We start from the raw sequence: 20,731 nt of genomic DNA, 5'->3' as shown, positions 1-20,731 counted from the left end.
GTGGAATATATATATGAAGTACTGTTCTAAACGTAAAAACTCATAAATTTGAGCTTATTGATAAGATGTATGTTAGATTTCCATTAAAGGTGATCTTAACTAGTCTGTCTCGTTAACACGATCCTCTCGCTAGCACAATCCAACTTTTTTTTTTTTTTTTTTTTTGACATCGGAAAAAGCATTATATTAATAATAAAACAAATTACACACTAAAACATTAGGGGTAGGACCACACAATCTTTTTCTACTGGGGAACCAAATGTTTTCGGAGGAACATGATGCTCTTCTTTTAGAGCCACTCATCCTGCAAAATAAGGAGTTAGTAATACTAGAGGGAGTTTTACATTTTTGACAAAAAATTTTCCTTCTAACTCTGAAGCGGTAAGAGGAGGCAAATATCTTCGACGTCTGAGAGGAGCACGTTTTGGGGTTCGTAGTAGACTTTAATTGGGACAGGCCTGGTGCATCTAGAAGTAGCATCAACATACTTTCACATGATGATGCATGAATGACTATACCTATAGTCAGATCTTCTTGCGTCAAGATTGGAGTTTTTCACCTATCATGCCCTTCAAAAGGGGGGTGACTAATCTCCATTGGTGTAGAAACTTCTTGAGTTTCAACACTATCCTTCTTCTTTGGAGGATCAAGTACTCGAATGCTAATAAAATTCTTCCGGGAAAAACAATAGTAGAGTAGTGTTCGTCCCGTGGAAACCGCCCCATACATTGTCGGGGTGAGATGTAGATAGGAATCAATTCTTCGTTTCGAAACCAATAACTTGATCCTATAAGATTTGGTTTTTTTTTTCTTCTAAAGTTAACTTTAGAACAGAATGTTATTAATACGTTGGGCCTTTCATCTTGATCGGAGGGGTTGACCTTACCTTCCAAATCCAAAGATTTGCCAACAACATTCTTTTCCACTTTGGTGTCATCTTTTACACCAATACATCTACGAACACACCCATTTCATGACCATCTCTTTCTTTTCTTTTCCCCTTCTTTCCTAACTTTCTTTTTTCTTCTTCCTTCCCAAACTGAACAAAGTCTCTAAACCACTCATCTTCTGTTGTAACCACAAGTGCATCATCAACAAAATTTTGAGACCAACCCAATCTAGAGGTCACCTCCTTGGTTTTTGTTGAAACTCTTTGTTGTTGGGCTCAATCCTAATTGCTTGCAAATGATCCATGAAAGCTAAGTCGCGTTTGTTTAGCTCTAAAGCTGCTACCGCTCTTCTAAAGTAAGCTTTCGCATTTGAGTTATCATAACACAACACCGTCGAGCACAATTGACCAACCTTGTCAAAGTTCCTCTCTTTGACATAACATGCCCCCAAGTCCAGATTAAGAGACAGCAAGGCTCAAAAAAACTAATTTATCATCATCATTACAAACCAGAACAAAGGACAAGATCTTGAGTGCAAAAGAGTATTTTGCAATGGCTAAAACCATATTACTCTGCTTGTACAATTGGTTACCCTCATCTTTTAAACTGCTAACAAGTTTCAGAACACCAAAAGGATTCTCCAATTCCCCAACTATTTTCTCTAACTTATGAGAAGAGAATTCCTCCTCTTCAAACTGAGCAAAATACAAATCCCCCCTAAGCTCCTCAAACACACCCATAGTACTTGAAATAAGAATAGGAAAACAAAGTACAACACTAGCAGCTAGATATTTAATGCCATAAAGAGCAAATAATATGCTTCTATAAACTGAACAAAATAAGGGAACACAAGCCCACAAACCTTGAACTGAAGAAATTAACAACACCGAACACTTCCCACAAGGTTAACAAGCCAAAGAACCTTCTGTAATTGACCAAAAGAAGAAGATACTTGCCGGCAAAACGAGGTTGAAGCTTAATGGAGGTGGAGATCGTCGGTGTAAGGTCGACTTGGCTCCGCTTCCTCTTCACCGCCGGTGGAACCCCAAGAGACTTAAAGAGGTGGGGAGCTCGACCACGACAAGGGGTGAGAATCTAAATCAGGGAAGATTCGCCCACAAAATAAAAGAAAATTACAGGGGTACTCGCTGGAGAACCGGTCACGGCGCCAGAACTCTGATGAGACCCTAGGTTTCCGGCAGTAGCTTTGTTTTGGAGGAGGAGAGAGAACAGAGAGTTTGGAATTTCTAGTTGACGATCCAGCTCATGTCGAGAAAAATGTTCGTTTTAATAACCCGAAACCATATTTTTGTAGGCTAAAAAGTATGGTGTAAACTATAAATTCGTGGGTTTGTGTATGTAAATAAGTCCAAATCGACCCATCTTTAATATCACTTAAAAAGTCCTTATTCTTTAAATTTTTTAAGATTAAAGTGTAAGTATTAAAGTAGTAGCCATGTAATATATGAATTTTTATAAAAAAATTGTAAAATTTGTTTGTTTGATTTTTTTTTTTTTTTTTTTTTTAATTTATTTTTTTTAAATAAATTTACTTATTGATTTTTGTAGGTAGTTGCAAAATTTTTTATTGAATTGGGAAGAAAAATTCATTTATTTATTCATATGTTAAGTTTACATACATTTTCCAACAGAATTGCAATGTTAATAAAGGAAAATAATTGCAACTATATATATTTAATATGTATTGATAGCTAGTTTTACATTATGCTCATATAAAAAATTTAGCATATGCATATTTAAAAGGTAATGATAAATAGGATCGGAATTGTATAAAGTATCGTATAATGTTAGAAAGGAAAGCTACATATAATTTTTAAAAATCTTGTACTCTATAATGTTTAACATATGATGGATGTTGTTTAACCCTTGCAAATAGTACTGTTACACCCCAAAATCAGATTTTTGACTTTGACCGAGTTAAGAGGTTTCTAGAATCAGTAAAAGGTCATTAGGCCGAATTGGTCAAGACATAAAAGCAACTGGGATGATATCACTTAGAGGCCCAATAACATAGAGGCCGGTTTAGGAGGCTAATGGATTTTAATTTTAAAAGAAGTGTTGGCGCCAAGAAGCATAACCATAACCATACAACAATTATGGGAGTCAGCCATAACCGCTCCATTAGCCTATAAATAGAAGTGCAAGGATTAAAAGAAGACATTAACAACAAGAATTTCATTTTTTTATAAGCTTTCTTTGTAGCTTTCGTAGATTCCCTTGGCTTAGTAGCCAAGCTATAGTGTAATTTATCGCGTAGCATGTATTGAAGATCATTCGTCTTTTCCAATTGTATGATCATGGACGTAACCTCTCCTTCAACTTGTACAATTGCAGAACTAACTCTATCCCTTAATTAGTGGAATGCATTTGTATCTTTTGTCATATATTTATCTACTCATTTCTTTGAGCAATCTAACTTGTTTTAGTTCTTTTGGGAAACCTTCCTTATTGTTTTGTTTTTACGTTATCAAGGTTATCAATCTTTGGAATCGGTAACTCAAGGGCCAACCCCCTAATACTCTAGAACAAGATAGAGTATTGAACTTGTTGGTAAATAAAAATATTTACCTCAACAAGTTTTTTGGCGACCACATTGGGAGAACACTAAACTAAAGCTATTTGACTTTGTTAATTTAGAAGCTTTTCCCATGGCTCCTAAGCGTTTATCACGTAAAGGAAACACTCAGGAAGATGTTAATTTATCTGAACATAATCCTGAGACTATTTTAGAGGATCAACCAGATCTAGAAAATCAACTGCCAACAGAACACATGGCACACTCTTTCGAACCATTCGAGCCTCATACATAAAGGCAAGATGAATCGTTCTAGAAGGAGTAGATAGAGGGCCAATCTCCTACCAGACACTTACTCAACACAATTTACACTAAATATGTGGAAATCATGAAGAGTCTGATGGAAGATCTAAAAGAAAGTAATGGAGAGCAGTTTGATAAGTACTATCGTGTCATGGTAGAAGAAACCGTCAGAGTGGTAACGATCGAGTTAAGAAACTTTGACTCTATTACCCAACAACCGGTTACCAGACAGGTATATAGGATTATTCTAGATATTAATGATACTTTGAACGCTACTAACGTGGCATTATCAAAGATTGTGGCGACCAAAGTAGTTACTTGAACCTTTAGTGGAGAACATAACCAACTTAATGAGTAGTTGATGAGTGTTTTAACCGATTTAGATAGTGAGATTACTGAAGTAAATCAAAGGTATAACGTCCCTCTAGGATACCCTAGACTAGATAATGTGACAAGATCTCATACAAATCCCCCCCCCTTCGGTCAGCTCCAAGAAGTATCCCTCCTTTTGGTTCTAATGAGGTGTATAGGAGTCAAGGGAAAATGAATGGTTTAGGGCCAGGTTATGAATCAGGCTATAACCATAATGGTCAGGGTCCATATTCTTCCTCCTTGCCTCCACCGGTTACCACATACCCATTAACCTCTTCAATGGGTAACATACCTCCTTTAGGAGCAGAGATTGGTGTCAGTTATGCCAACTATGGTATTGGAAATATGTTAGATCCAACATCCCATACATAAGTTGTTGTATCTGCACAAAGGATGTCCTCTCAACCTATTGGCATGAATGGCAACAATCATCTCACAACTTGGAAATTACAACTAATATCCATATGGATATCCAAACTCTATCCACCCTACACAAGGTTCTTCATGGAACCAGGGTCAGGCCAGTGGTCTATATGGAGAAAGATATCGAGCGATGTCTCAACCCAATCTTAATACTTTAGGAGAGACATGCGTTGGGTATAGGGGTTTCCACAATCCTCAAGGGAACCAACATAATCCTTTTTATATGCAAGATACACTAGTTCAACCTAATTCAAGGTCAACCTCCACAAATAGGACAGGAACCCCTGCTCAGACAAGTGGAGGAAATGATCTAGAAAGTTACAGGCCAGAACGGTGGATTTTAGAAAGGGAACATGCAATCTATATCCTGAGTGGATTGATAGGATGCATCCATTCCCAAGAGGGTTCAAGGTTCTTGAATTTTCCCCTTTTTTCTCTGGCGATAGTACAATGTTTGCCGAGGAACATTTGGTCAGATTCAATTGCCAGTGCAGAATGGCAGCAGATAATGAATTCCTTAAGCTTAAAATGTTTTCCAGTTCTCTCACTAGTACTGCATTCTCTTGGTTTACTCACTTACCACCAGATTCAATTCAAAATTGGCAAGATATCCAAACACAATTTCTTTGCCATTTCACTAGAGTTCAAGCAGGGGTCACTATAGGTGATTTAGCCAAGATAGTGCAGGAAAAAGGGAGCATGTAGGAGATTACATTCATAGATTTAAGAATGCTAAGATTAGATGTCACTTAAATATACCTGCATCAGAGTTTGTGTCTATCGTCCAAAAAAGTTTGTGTTTTCCTTTCAGGCTAAAGTTTGAAGGACAATACTTCCCTGATTTTGTTGCTTTGTCTAGCGCTGTAATGGCTTATGAGAGATGCTTAGAAGAAGAGTCTAGATATAAACATAAGTATTATGCTAGCATAGTTGAGGAGTATGATCAGGAAGATGATGTGTATAAAGCGGCAATAGCCGAGTTTGTACATGGTCCTTCATTTAAATGTCCTCCTCTAACTAATAAGAAGTTTACTTATAAAAAAGGTTTAAAATTTGATCAAAAGAGGGAATACACCTTCGATATTAGGAGATGTGATGAAAAATTTGATTGGCTTTTGAGTCATAAAAATATTAAGTTAGTAGGGAGACATGAAACTAGAAGTCCTGCCGAGGTTAAAGGAAAGAACTATTGTAAATGACATGACTCTTTTACTCATAATACTAGAGATTGCATAATATTTAGAAATAAAATTCAAGATAAAATTGATAAAAAGCACATAAATTTCCCGATGAGAAAGTTAACTCTTGCGAATTAGAGTCAGAGTCTGCGCCAGAGTCTAAAGTCTATGAAATGAATTATTTTGTGGTAAGTGCTAACATGGGTATTGTGTAGGATAACATACAAAGACCGAAAGAGGTTATCGTTGCAGTTAGATTTTATGAGAGACTAGTCAAGGAAGGAGTAATTATGTCACCTCAATGCCAGGATGATGACTATGAAGATATGATGATATGCAGATGGCACTTTAGTTCTGTTCATGCTACTAGTGAATGTTTGGCCTTCAAAGGGTTTTTGAACAATAAGATTAAAACAAATGCAATAAGAATTTCAGAGCAAGAATATTAGGCAATGAACCTTGCTGAATTTAACCTTAAAGGGAAGAAAGATAAAGCTAGGTCCTCTGAGGGTAGTAAAAAAGCTCACAGGTCACCTAACAAAATAAGTAATTACATACAGAAGGCACAATCAGTTGTTTTCTCTACACGTTAAGGCACTAGAGGGACTTAATAACTTATGACACAATCTTTGTCATTCATGTGCGGATCTGTTACATTTTGAACTGGTTAGGGCTGAGACCATCCTAAATAATCCGGATTGGATACCCAGACACCAAAGAGTTCATCATAAGAAGAGGATAGAGATTAGTAATCTGACCTCTTTTGTGAAGAACAGGTTGGGATATCTTAAGGAGAATGTAGGAAAGGAGAACTTCTTGCCTATGGCCAAACGAGACAAATATGTGAGCATGAAAAGAAGAATAGAAGGAGTGTTGAAGGATAAGGTGAAAAAAAATGATAATCTGAAGCTCAAGGAGAAAAGGAAATCCACATAAAAGAAGGCGAAATCAGTAAAAAGAAGCTTAAGCAGCTAGATTCAAGCGATGACAGTGCAACTGGATGAAGATGCTTTAAAAAGAGGTGTCCTCAGAACCATTCCATCACAAATTGTTCAACTTGGAGTTGACACAATGATTGAGCAATCAATGGATGGTGACATGTCCACCGAAATGCCTAGCGATGATATTCAGAATCATCCCATAGTGAAGGAGCTGATGAAAAGTATTTCAGAAGAAGATCAAGCTCTAGAACATCATCAGGAACAAAGCTTAGGTGAGGATCTGATGGCCACAGATTAACCTGCATCTGAGTTAGTAGACTATGACCTAGAAGGTCTTGATTTGGATGTTTTGAGATCAGATCTGGAATTTCTGTCAAAGTATTTAGAGGAGGATTGCGAGGTAGATTGCAACACTGTGACTTTACCAGTGGAGTTTAGAGCTCAAGTGGTGAAACCTGGTACCAGTTCATGGGCAGATGAAGTGGATCAGGCAGAAGCTACAGGTAAGTATAAACTCTCTGCTATATTTGATGAGTTGAATAAAGAAACATCTAGTTTACCTAGTAGAGAAACAGTAACACATGATCAGGAGCAGTTAGTCATTCAACATTGATTAAGAGATTACAATGTTAATAATGCACATAACAAACCTCTTTTTGTGATCGTGAATTTCAAAGGGTTTGAGCTAGGAAAAGTATTAGTCGATACTGGGGCCACTATGAATCTAATGCCTTTGTCTGTTTTTCATAAAATTGGTAAGAGCAAGAAATATTTGGCTAGAATTAAGATTAATATAGCTGGTTTTAACGGCAACTCTGAACGTACTAAAGGGTTGGCATGTATTGAAATCCAGGTAGGTACCACTAGGGTTGTTTCAACATTTTTTATAGTAAGAGGAGAAGCATCTTGTGATGATATCCTAGGTAAAGAATGGTTGCATCAAACGTATTCTATCCCTTCTTCTTTGCATCAGAAAATAATATTATGGAATGGTGATGAATACGAGGTAGTTTGTGCTGATGTAGAGGCTTTTATGATTGATACTAACCAAGATTTTTCTAGGGTTCTTCTGAAGTCAACACCAAAGATAGATGAGATTGTACTCAAACTTGACTCCCAATCAGTTCCTAAACTGAAGGTAGTATCAAGTGCAATCGCGAAGATAGATGCAGATGAAGATAAACACATCACCTGCAGAGTCCAACTCTAAATTTGGAGTACTTAAGATTGGATATGTTTCTTTTCTATGAACAATTGTATTTTGAACAAATTTTATGGTTAATTACATGAAAAACAAATTTAGATCTGGCACTTTATTAGCTCTTCAAAACTTATATGCAAGTTATTACTCGCAACATAATACAGAGGTTAACACATACATGGAAACTCCTGAATGTTTATCAGAATTGTCAAACTCTGATGACCATACTCGATCATCGCCAAACTCCAAAAAGGAGTTTTATGGTGGAGAAGTGAATCAAAAAGTATGGGCTAAGAGTGATGATATCAAACAGGAAGCCCATGATCCTCTAGAAGATGTCAATCTCGGAACAAATGACTGATTCACTTATGTAAGTAAGGAATTATTCGACAAGGAAAAGTCATTGTTGATTGACATACTTCATAAATATAAGGATTGTTTCGCATGGGAGCATCACGAAATGCCTGGTATAGACCATTCTATCATCAAGCATTGGCTTCCTTTTTAAACCTGGCTATAATCCTATAGTCCAGAATCCAAGACGTTTATCGCCAGAATTAATTTTGGAGGCAGGATTTATACAACCCTCCAAATATGCGGAGTAGATAGCTAACATTGTTCTTGTGATTGAAAGAATGGCAAGATCAAGATATGCATAGATTATAGAGTTATCAACAGTGCATCCCCAAAGGATCAGTAACCCATGCCTGTAGCAAATATGTTGATAGACGCTTCGTCAAGACATGAGTTTGTATCAACGCTAGATGGTTTTGCTGGGTATCGCCAAATAAGGATCGCTGAAGATGATCGCTCAAAGACAACATTTAGATGCCCAGGCTCCTTTGGACTCTATAATATGTGGCGATGCCATTTGGACTTAAGAACGCAGGGGCAACGTATCAAAGAGCTATGAATCTCATATTTGATGAAATAATTGGCGACTTTATGGAGGTTTACATAGACGATGTTTAGGTAAAAGCCCATGAATTATTAAAGCATTTGGAACATCTCATTCGGGCTTTTGAAAGGATGAAGAAGTTCAATCTAAAGATGAACCCCCTTAAATGGGACTTTGGGGTTAAAGTCAGTAATTTCTTGGGATTCTTGATCCATAAGAATGGCATTGAGGTTGATAAGAACAAAGCTAAGGCTGTTCTTAAAGCATCACCTCTAACCAATAAAAGGGGGTCTGGAAGTTTTTGGGACAAATTGATTATGTTCAAAGGTTTATCACTAATCTGGCCGGGAAAATGAAAGTGTTTTCTCCTCTTCTTAAACTTAAAAAAGGAGAAGAGTTTAAGTGGGAACCAGAACATGAAGAGGCCTTACAACAAATTAAGAGTAAGCTGGCTACTCCACCACTCCACCAGTATTAATTCCTCCCAAATAAAATGGAAAGCCACTAAGGTTGTATCTTTCAAATACAAAGGATTCAATTACAAGCATGTTAACCTAAATGTAGGGAATTTTTCAAACTCAACCTTTTGAGCCCCACTGTGTTCATGCTTTTAGGCATGGCGGCTCTCCAAGGGAAGGAAGCTAGAGATAGAAGAGTCGCCAACAAGTTGTAGGAACTTGTAAACCGTTCACAGGTGCGAAGGTTACAACCCATTCACGATCACGGAGATCGCTAACTCCATAGTGGCCCGGAACCATGATTGGATGTTCGGGAATGATGGTATGAATCCAACCTGAAAGATATTGAACCCTCCCTAAATAAGCCTCTACTAAATTCTTATGATATTCATGTGCGCTTTCCGATCAACATACATACATCAAGTTAATCCTAAGCATATTTAATTTACGTTGTTGATTATTAATGCACAATTAAATCTATTATTGGTGATCACTTGACTTAGAATCATATTAAGCCTAAATCAAATTATTAATTATCTTATTAGGCGTGATTTCAACCCTTTAAACCTGCAAGAAGGGCGTGATCAAGATATAACAATAAATCATGAATAATCCAACAACGTATAATTGACACAACAATCATCATCATAATAAAAATTATCAAAACAACATCATTTGTAAGCTCCTAGGCATGATACTAAACGGAATAATAACAAATCCTAGCATTTCACTAATAATGAATATCAAAGATTTAACCTGAACATGATACTATCAATCAAAATCAACATCCTAAACATGATGCTAGAAATCATAAAGACATCCTAACATGATACTAGAAACCATACAAACATCGGGGAAACTTTGCCGAAATATTGAATAATGACCCACGAAAATCCTCTTTGGGGGAATTTCTCCATAGTGAACTCGGTGAATGACAATCCAATCTCGAAAAAATTTGCCAAAGGAGATGACTTGTGACAATCCATTTTTTGAAAAAATTGCCAAATGAAGAAGGTGCATGACATTCCACTCTTGGAAACGTTGTCAGTTGAGGTGACAATCCAATCTTGGAAAAATTTTCAGTTGAGGAAGATGCGCGATAATCCACTCTTGGAAACATTGCCAATTGAGATGACAATTCAATCTTGGAAAAATTGTCAGTGGGGGTAATGTACCTAAGCCCTGCAAAAAATTCAAATTTTGCCAAAGGACCTTGGCAGTTTGTTAGCTTGAGGTTTACTTATTTAAGGCTTGGTGGAACTCGACTCATTGTGTAACTCGATGTACTCAAATCAACTCGATGTGTGTAAACTCGATCCAACGTGATATGACTTGATATGTACGTTGTGCATACGACTCGTGTGTGTAAACTAAACTTAATGTGGTAACATGACATGACTCAATGTGTATGATTCGTGTGCATGGACTCAACTCAATGTGACTCGAAAATGCAGAAAAAACAAAAAATTTCTGTAATTTTTGTGGAGGGTACCGACTTTCTCTCGAAAAGAAAGACGTGAAAAAGAGGTAAAGTGTTTGTGAAAAGCAAAGTTTTTGAACTTCCCTAAAAGGAAAACGATGAAAAGAATGAATCAAGTAATGATGTATGTTGAATGAGCTTAATCAAGTGTATGTATTAATTGTTGTATCTCATGGTGCATGGATTGTAGTATATTACTATCGCAGTTGATGATCCGTTAATGAAAGTATTTGGGTAACTTAGGTTCGGAGGCTAGGTACTTCATACTTTGCAATAATGAGTGATTCGAAGATGACAAGGCATGCTTCAAAGTTGTATCAAGATTTCATGACAAAGAGTTCCTAAGGGGAGGATTATTTGGCTATGTATGTGTGATGTGTGTGAGAGTGATGCTAAAGTTAGGCTGCAAAGTCTAAAGATGTGGAGAAATATTTTGAGAAGAGCCAAATGATGGTGACTTTCAGGCTAGGTAAGCTAATGAAGTAGGGATCAAGCCCCCAAGTCTAGCTCTAAATGAATAGGGATGAGCATTGGAGATCCCATGATATGATCATGCATGAATGTGAATGAATAACTATTACGGCCGCACCCTAATGTGAGGTTGCCTACGTATCCGTTAGGAATTAGGCCGAACGTAGCTCTAGCCGAACCTCACACAAGTGTGTGTACACCTCAAAGAGGTCTTTTAAGAGTTATAAAGAGGTTAAGCTAAAGGTTAAAGAATAAGGGATAAAGACTCAACACACAAAATAAGCCCCCAAGGTGTGCAATCTTGCATTTAAATCTTAGTATTTGTATGCTTGAGGTTCTCGCTTTTGAACCTTTTTTTTTTGTTTTTTTTTGTATTTGCGATTTGTATTTGAATCTTCTTTGGATAAGTGTGGGAAATCTCGATCATGTGGTCTATCACTCACTTGGCACTCATGTTTCTCAGACGCGGTGGAGATTACTCTATAAGAGATGTAATTCGAGACATGTTCATATTAAAGACATTAGAACACTTGCCCTTTTGCACACTTTTATTGCTTTTGAACTTTCGAAAGTTTGGTAAAAATCATTCAAGCTTTTGTATTTAACTTTCAAAATTGCATAAGTTGCACACCATCCCATCCCAAGGTTAGGTAGATGTGGGTTGAAAAAATGAAAGGTCAACCATTAGACGAAGCTCAAAGTAGTTTATCAAGAAAGGATTGTATATTTGAAAGGGATAAAGGTGATATGATGTGACTACAAAGGGTGCCTTGAAGCATAGGTATACCTTGTAAGGTTCGGTGTGGAATTTATTTTTTATTTATTTATTATTTTATTTTTATAAATGCAATGCAATGATCATTTGCAAGGAAAGAAATACTCATTTTATTGAAATGAAAAAGGGTAAAACAAACTCATTAAGTAAAATGGAGGGTTCCTATGCTAGACTTATTGGGGAAAAGGGAAATAAAAAAAAAGACAAGAAAGAAAAATCATAAATTTTTGTCGTTGAAAGCCCGCCTCGTGCTTTGTGCTTATCATCACTCGGTCTTCTTACTAGTTGGAGGGAATGGAAGTTTATTTGCATCGATGAAATCTTGAATGAGGTTTTGAAACCTGTAACATTCATCTGTGGTATGACGATTGCCTCGATGGTACTTGCAATAGGAGTTGGGATTCTATCTTGAAGATCGTTTTTCTGGTGTTGGATCCTCAGTAGGACCAATAGGTTTGATTAAACCTCGATCATAGGGACGATCGAAAGCAACATTATAGGATATTCCAATAGGTTTGAATTCTCTTTTGGGTTTCTTGGCTTTTGAAGCGTCTTTATCAATGGCCCAGATTTCATCAGCATCATTGTTGTTAATGTGATTGACAGAAGCGGAAGAAGGATTGTCGTTCTTCCTACTCTTGCCTATGTCATAGACGACCTTGAAGGTGCTTAAAGGTTGATATTTTAGGTGCTTTTGGTATGTCTTGAAGGCTTTTTATGAACATTCGCACATATTCTTTTTCATTTGGAACCCCAATCTTTTTGGCAGAAGTTTCCTTCCACCTATTGTAAAACGCGATAAAGCCTTAATTTTCCTTTTTGTTTAAGGATTTCAAGTTCCCTATAATCAGTTTCTCTTGAACATTACATTTTTGTCTATGATTGAAAGCATGAGTAATACTGCCCCAAGTAGCAATTTTCTCAGAACCTATAGAGAAGAACCATTGTTGACATATTGGGTTCTAAGGAAAGAGAAAATAATGAAGGGAATATTTTCTTATCAATCCCTTTAATCTCCCTGATTGTCTCAAAAGCCTTCAAATGAAAGTAAGGATTGTCAGTAGCTTTGAACTTGGGAATGTCAGTGGCAGAGAACTTGGGCGGAAGAAGATCCTTTTCTAGTGAGATTCCCTTAGAGCTTAGGCCAAGATACTGATAGTCATTGGATACTTGAATTAGGCTTTCTTCGATGCACTTGATTGTCTCAGGTGGGACATGTTTTCCTGGGTCTTCGACCTTCTTTATTCGATTGGTGAGTCCTTTGAGCATTTCAGCAAGGTCATCTACGGTCTTTTGAATTTTGTCAACATCTTCTTGTTTGGCCGCCATTGTTCTCTTTCTTCTTGTTCGAACTGGGCTTTGGAAAAGAAGTAATTTTATGAAAGTGTTATCTTTGACTAAGCGTCCTTCTCTCCTTGACCAAACACTGTAGAAGGGGAAACCACATACACTTATTGTTAATCACTTGACTCAAACTTGATTCAACATGCATAGATAGGGAAAGATCACGGTGTATGAGGGGAATGATATGTATGGAAAGCATGAAAGAGGAAAGTATGTGATGGTGGAAGGTGTTTAAGAAGGAAAGTGTAAGGTATGTGTATAAGAAAAGTATGTGAATGTGGAAGGATATGGAAAAAATTCGGGAATTGGATGGATCCTCAACTCAAATGATGGAAAAGGTAACTTATGCGTGGACCTAAGACATGGTCATGGTGTGGAAAAAAAAAGTATGTACAAAGTGTGTGAAGACTCGTGAGTAGAAGTGATATGTTCAAGACTCGTGTGATGACCTGGCACACAAACCTACACTAAAAGATATGTTAGGTCTACTAGCTGTCAAGTAAAGTAGAGAGCCAATCATACCTCGGTACATAGTGTGATCTATGAAAGTTCCAGATAGGTCTTCATCAAGTTTAGTTGCAACACCCATAGGAGTCCTATTGGTCTTAGCATTATCAAGGTTGTATTTCTTGATCAGTTCCTTTATGTGCTTTTGTTGATGGATCATGATCCCTTCTTCAGTTTCCTTAATTTGCAAAACGAGAAAGAAATTTAACTCACCCATCATGGTCATTTTAAATTCTCCACCCATGAGGTCAGCAAAGTACTTACACAAAGATTCATTAGTTGCACCAAATAATATATCATTAACATAAATCTATACAACTAAGATGCCAGTTCCATTTGATTTTAAAAACAAAGTTTTATCTATTTTACAACATTTAAAACCATTATTCAAAAGGAACTTGGACAACCTTCATACCATGCTCTAGGAGCTTGCTTCAGTCCATAAAGGGCTTTGTCAAGCTTGTAAACATGGTTTGGGAACTCTGGATTTTCATATCTAGGAGGTTGTTCCTCATAGACGTCTTCCTCAAGGAATCCATTTAAAAATGCGCATTTGACGTCCATCTGGTACAACCTAAATCCCATATAAGCAATAAAAGCTATAAGTAAACGAATGGCCTCTAACCTTGCTACCAGAGCAGATGTCTCGTCATAGTCGATTCCTTCCTGTTGATTGAATCCTTGAACCACAAGTCTTCCTTTGTTTATGACAATAATACCATGTTCATCTAGTTTGTTCTTGTACACCCATTTGAGACCTATAATCTTTTGATGACAGGGTCTAGGTTCCAGATGCCAAACTTTGTTTCTTTCAAACTCGTTAAGTTCTTCCAGCATAGCATTAATCCAGTCTGCATCAGTCAAAGCTTCAACGTGGTTCTTAGGTTCCATGGAGGATAGGAATGGATAGAATGCACAGAAGTTCCTAAGCTGTGCTCTAGTATAAGTTCCTTTGACAATGTTGCTTATGATTATATCCACTGGATGAGAAATTTGATATTTCCAGGACTTCAGTTTAAAGTCTCTGATGGGATACAACCTCTCCTGTGCAGCATTCTTGACTGGTACTTTAGTTGGAACTTCTCCTTGAGTTTCAGCTTGAACTTCTACAGGAACTTCCACTTGCACTTGTTGTAGATTCTGGAGTGGAGTTCCTGGTGCTTCCTATGTTGTTTTCTCTTCATTTGCTTCATTATTCTCTTCACCTTCCTTTTTAGTGTGCTAATTCTACAATGATGTTGATTCCTAATCTAGATCATTCTTTCGTACAAGTCCAATTTCAAAATCATCATCACCTTCCTGTACATCAATCAATTATTCAGTTTCATTAAAAATAACATGTACAAATTCTTCAACACATATTATTATTTTATTATAGACTCTGTAAGCTTTACTATTTGAGGCATATCCTAAGAATATAGCCTCATCACTTCGCTCATCAAACTTTCCCAAGTTTCTTTTACCATTATTATGAACAAAACATCTACATCCAAAAGATCTGAAGTAAGAAATATTAGTCTTTCTCCCTTTCATGAGTTCAAATGGTGTCTTATTGGTGATGGCTCTAACGGTAACTCTATTTAGTATATAGCATGCTGTATGCACTGCTTCTACCCAGAAGTTCCTAGGCAAACCACTGGAAATAAGCATTGTCTTAGCCATATCCTCAAGGCTTCTATTCTTGCGTTCCACCACTCCATTTTTTTGTGGTGTTCTTGGGGCAGAGAAGTTTTGATCCATTCCATGTTCTTTGCATAATTCATCAAACTTGTAGTTTTCAAATTCTGTTCCATGATCTGACCTGAGATTCACTAACTGATTACTTGTTCTTCTTTGTTCTTTCTTCACAAAAGCAATAAACTCATCAAACGTTTCATCTTTGCTAACAAGGAAGAAAACCCATGTAAACCTTGAGAAATCATCAATTACTACCGTAACGTACCTCTTAACACTTCTACTTTGGATTCTCATTGGACCACAGAGATCCATATGAATTACTTCCAAAGGTCTTTTGGTGCTGACCACATTTTTAGATTTAAAGGAAACACGGGTCTGTTTTCCTCTAACACATGCATGGAAAAATTTATCATTTATGAACTTTATAAAAGGAAGACCTTCCACAAGTTCCTTTGATCTAAGCTTATCAAGTAAAGAAAAACTAGCATGGCCAAATCTCTTGTGCCATAGTAGAGGATCATCCTCGATGACACTAAGACATGTCAAACTACTATTTGGAACTTCATTGAGATCCACTGTATAAGTGTTCCCTTTGCGAGTTCCTTCCAGTATAGTGTTCCCAGTGTCATTGTTGATGATTCTACACGAATTGGAAGTAAATCTAACAGAGTTACCTTTGTCACAGAATTGAGAAATACTTAATAAGTTCTGTTTCAGACCCTCGACCAAAAAAACATTATCAATACCATGGGAACTTGACCTTCCTACCTTTCCAATAGCTATAATATCACCTTTCATGTTATCCCCAAAGGTCACAGTTCCACCATAGTAAGCGTCCAGTGAGAGAAATCTTGATTTATCTCCATTCATGTGCCTAGTACAATCACTGTAGAGGTACCACGTGTTGTTCCCCCTCACTGGAACCTGCATGAAAAATCAAACGTTAGGATCAGGAACCCAGGTCTCCTTGGGTTCCTGTGTAACAGATGCAGAATCAGATTTCCTAACCCAAATCTGCCTAACATGATTTTCATTTTTGAGAGTACTCTTTTCTTTCTTAGGACATTTATTTTTCTTGTGTCCTGTCTGACCACAGAAATAACAGACAATACTACTTGGCAAATTAACATACTTCTTTTCTTCCCGGAACTTCTTCTTGTATCCAAGACCTTCTGTTCTTTTACCTTGAGCATTAGCAATCCATTCTGGTACATTAAACTCTATGGGTTGTTTCCCTTTCATATCTCTTTCAAGTTCCCCCTCAAGTCTTCCTTTATCCACTTTCAATTTTTCTAAATCAGATTTTAATTTTTTTCAAAATTTGGATATTGATCAAGAAGAGGAACTTCAGAGTTAGGAGTAGCACCTCTAAGTTTCAACAAGGAAAGTTCCACTTTTATAAGTATGTTATCATGTTTTAGTCGTTCAACAATATCTTTTAGGTTCACATTATCATCAACCAAGTTAAAAAATCATTAGAAGTAAGTCAAATTTCATATTATCTATCCGTTCATTGTGTTCTTTGTAAGTTTTAAGTGCCTTGTCACTTTGTGCTTTTTCAACATAAAGAACCATTGCATCACCTTGAACTTCTAAAACAACATCAATCAATTTTTCTTTAGAGAAATGTTTTAATTCATTAGAAGTAAACCATACCTTAGCCTCTAGCTCCTTTAATTTGGCTTTTTCATCTGTTTTGGCTATCAGACATAAGTGTGCTCATTCTTCTGAGGGTTCTTCTTCTTCTTCTTCTTCTTCTTCTTCTTCTTCTTCTTCTTCTTCTTCTTCTTCTTCTTCTTCTTCTTCTTCTTCTTCTTCTTCTTCTTCTTCTTCTTCTTCTTCTTCTTCTTCTTCTTCTTCTTCTTCTTTTGAATCCGAGTCTCCTTAGGCAGCTATCATGGCCTTTCTCACATTCTCCTTTGAGAAGGATGGCTTATAAGCTTTGGACTCCTTAGCTTGGTTTTTGCCTTTGAACTTTGATCGATCAGTTTCCTTTAGAGAACAGTCTCTAATAAAGTGATCTTTTGAACCACACTTGAAACATGTAGTCTCTTTGGAACTTGAGAATTTCTTATTCTTATCAAACTTCCTGTTACCCATCATCTTCTTGAATCTTCTCACCAGCATGGCCATCTCATCTTCACCACTTTTGATTCATCTGAGTCTTGGGCTTTTAGCGCAAAACTCTTGTTCTTATAACTTTCAGCGTTGGAACCTAAGTGAAGTTCATGAGTCATCAATGATCCAGCCAGCTGTTCCATGTTGAACTTTGTGAAGTCCTTGGTTTCTTGCAATGCAGTCACCTTAGATCTCTAACGTTCATCTTGAGGAAGACTCCTTAACAACTTTCTAGCCTGTTCATCTTTAGTAATATGCCTACCAAGAGAACCCAGCTCATTAATTATATCATTATATCTTGTAAACATTTCTTCTATTGTTTCCTTAGGTAGCATTTAAAATCTTTCATATTTAGACATCAATAAAGAAATTTTATAACGTTTAACCTCGTTTTTACCTTCACGAGTAACTTTTAGTAGATCCCATATTTGCTTAGCAGACTTGCATCCCATGATTTTGTTATGTTCATGGGGTCCAAGTCCACAGTGCAACAATTTAATAGCTAAAGCATTCAATTCATATTTTTGAAAATCCTCTTTTACAAAATCAGATAAAGGTTTAGGAACTACCTCATTTTTCTCATTAGTTTTGGTACCTCAAAATCACCAGACTAAATAACGCGCCAAACTTGGTAATTTTCAGCCTTAATGAATTTCTCCATCCTGTTCTTCCAATAAGTATAGAACTTATAATTGAACATAGGTGGACATTGGGTAGAGTACCCTTCTTCAAGCTTCTCTTTATAATTAATCTCTCCTCAGGAACTTACTCGGCAAAGTTATTTGCTTAAACGAGAGAACCGTGCTCTGATACCAATTGTTAGTTGAGACGAACACTATAAGAGGGGGGGTGAATTGTATGTGAGTTCCTAGTGACTACTGTTGCGGAATTAACACATAATATAAAAGGAACTTAGCAAAGCACACACGATTTTACGAGAAAACCTTACAAGGCCCAACTGGAAGTAAAACCTCGACCCTCCAAGGGATTTCAAACACAAAATCAATCCACTATAATAGGGAAAACTCTCCTAGTTACAACCTATTATAATCAGACCTTTAGTTAAACGATCCAGACTGAACTTGCTACTCAATAGGACCCTATCCTACCCAACCTAAGTCCTGGACTTAGATTCACTAAGCACTCCCTAAATTCTCACACTCTTAGCTTCAACCTTGAAGCTTACAATCTGTATGCAATAAGCTAAACACTCACCCAAACAAAAACAATATAAACTCTTTGACTCTAATATGTGATAGGAAAGCTACACATGGAATCTGAAACTAATATGACAAAGTTTAGACTTGGCAAACTTACACTTTAGAGCACTCTTCAGATTCTTCATGCATAAACTCACAAAGTTGTGCAAATTATGAATTCTACTTTATATAGAAGAAGTACTCATATCAAAGTAGGGTTTTAAAAAAGATAGAAATTATAAAACTACCATTTTCATAAAAACACGTTTTATGTAAATCTTTTGCAAAGAAAATCTTTTTAGAAAACTTATCAAAGATATAATTTATGAAAAGAATATTATTATGTAAAACCAGTTTTTATAAAATCTTTAGAAAATCTTCTCACTAATTAAATTCTTATCTTTTATAAAATTTCTATTTTTAAAGCTTTCCAAGCTTTGTCACGTCTCTAATAAATTCCATGCTTAAAACTTTCCTAACACATTTACAACAATCTTTAGAAAAATAAACTTCACATAAAATTATATATTCTTGCTGGATTGTCTCGTCAATTGCTTTAAGTTAAGGATACTTGGGCTTCACGCAGACTAGGATTAAGTTCCTGTGTCCTTCATTCTCCAGCTCCTTGCTGGAACTTTGCAGGCCAAGTTCTTATAGAACTTGTTGTCTTCAACACAGACCAAGTCAATATTCTTAACTTGTTGTCAAGCTCCTGTTAGAAAGCTTCTCTTGATGTTCCTGTTAGGGAGCTCAGTTAGTTCCATTGAGGAACTCTTCTTCTACTTTCTTTAACTTTCCTTGGAGTTTTCTTGAGTCTTCATAGTCAGGTTACTCTTCCACTTCCAAAATTAACTTCACCTGTTCTAGTCACAACACTTAGAGAAACTTAGTATTAGATGAAGTTTGCTTTTATCCATCATCATCAAAACTCTTAAGTTTCAACAGATGTGTTTAGGCTAGGCTAAGAATATGAAGAATTAAAAGAGAGAGAGAGAATATTAGAAAGGGTATGATGATGATTGTCGATGATTCAAAATGGGGTGAGATGACTTCTATTTATAAGAAAAAGAAGGTCAAAGCAATAAAAAAAGATCTGAATTTGAATCGGAATAAAAGTTCTTTATCGCGGCGTGCCAGGTCCATCGCGGTGCGATGGTGCTGTCATGGTGCGATGGTCCTGCAGTTTTGCGAATTTTGTTTTTATCATAACTTTTGAGCCAGAAATTGGAATAAGATAATTAATATATCGTTGGAAAGCTGTAGAAGTCTACTTCCCAACCCAATTGGAATAAAATTGATATCTTTTGTAGAATAAAAGATATGGCCAAGTGTCAGTTTTGGATAGAGTTTGTTATTTTAATCATATTTTTTTTGTTTTCAATTGGAATTGAGATTATGATATATCATTGGAAAGATAATTTCAAGGGCTATACAACCATTTAAGTTTTAGATAAAAATTATGAGGCGAGAAATTCAGTTTTGACCGGGATTAGGATTATCTAAAAGAGATGTTTTATTCAATATCAAATTCAAGGGCTATGCGTGCTTGTGCTATGGTTATGCGTTCTAGGCATCGCATAGCAGCAACCCAACACTCGCACATAGCAGCCCCTAGTAGCAGCACAGCAGCATCGCAAGCGTGTTGGTTGGCTGCGCATGTGGTGCGTGCTAGCTGGCTGCGCGTATGATGCGTGTTGGCTGGCTGGGCTGCCCATCCTTGGTGCTAAGCGCCAGCTAGCAGCCTTGGCAGCAAAGGTAGGTGCTAGCTAGCCATGTGGCTTGGTCAACCGGTCAAGGGAGGGGACCAAAGGGGGTTGGTGTTTGGCTTGGGGAGCAAGGTGAGTTGGTCCCCCCTTTGGTGGTCCTCACCTACTCTCTCCCTCCATGTGACACTTGGAGCTTGTTGATTGCCTTGCTTTTTTATTTTGTTTTTGATTAAAATAAAATAGAGAAAAATGCA

The sequence above is a fragment of the Chenopodium quinoa genome, unplaced genomic scaffold (assembly GCF_001683475.1).
Source record: "Chenopodium quinoa cultivar QQ74 unplaced genomic scaffold, ASM168347v1, whole genome shotgun sequence".
In the NCBI taxonomy this organism is placed as follows: domain Eukaryota; kingdom Viridiplantae; phylum Streptophyta; class Magnoliopsida; order Caryophyllales; family Amaranthaceae; genus Chenopodium; species Chenopodium quinoa.
This window is presented reverse-complemented; position numbering follows the sequence as displayed.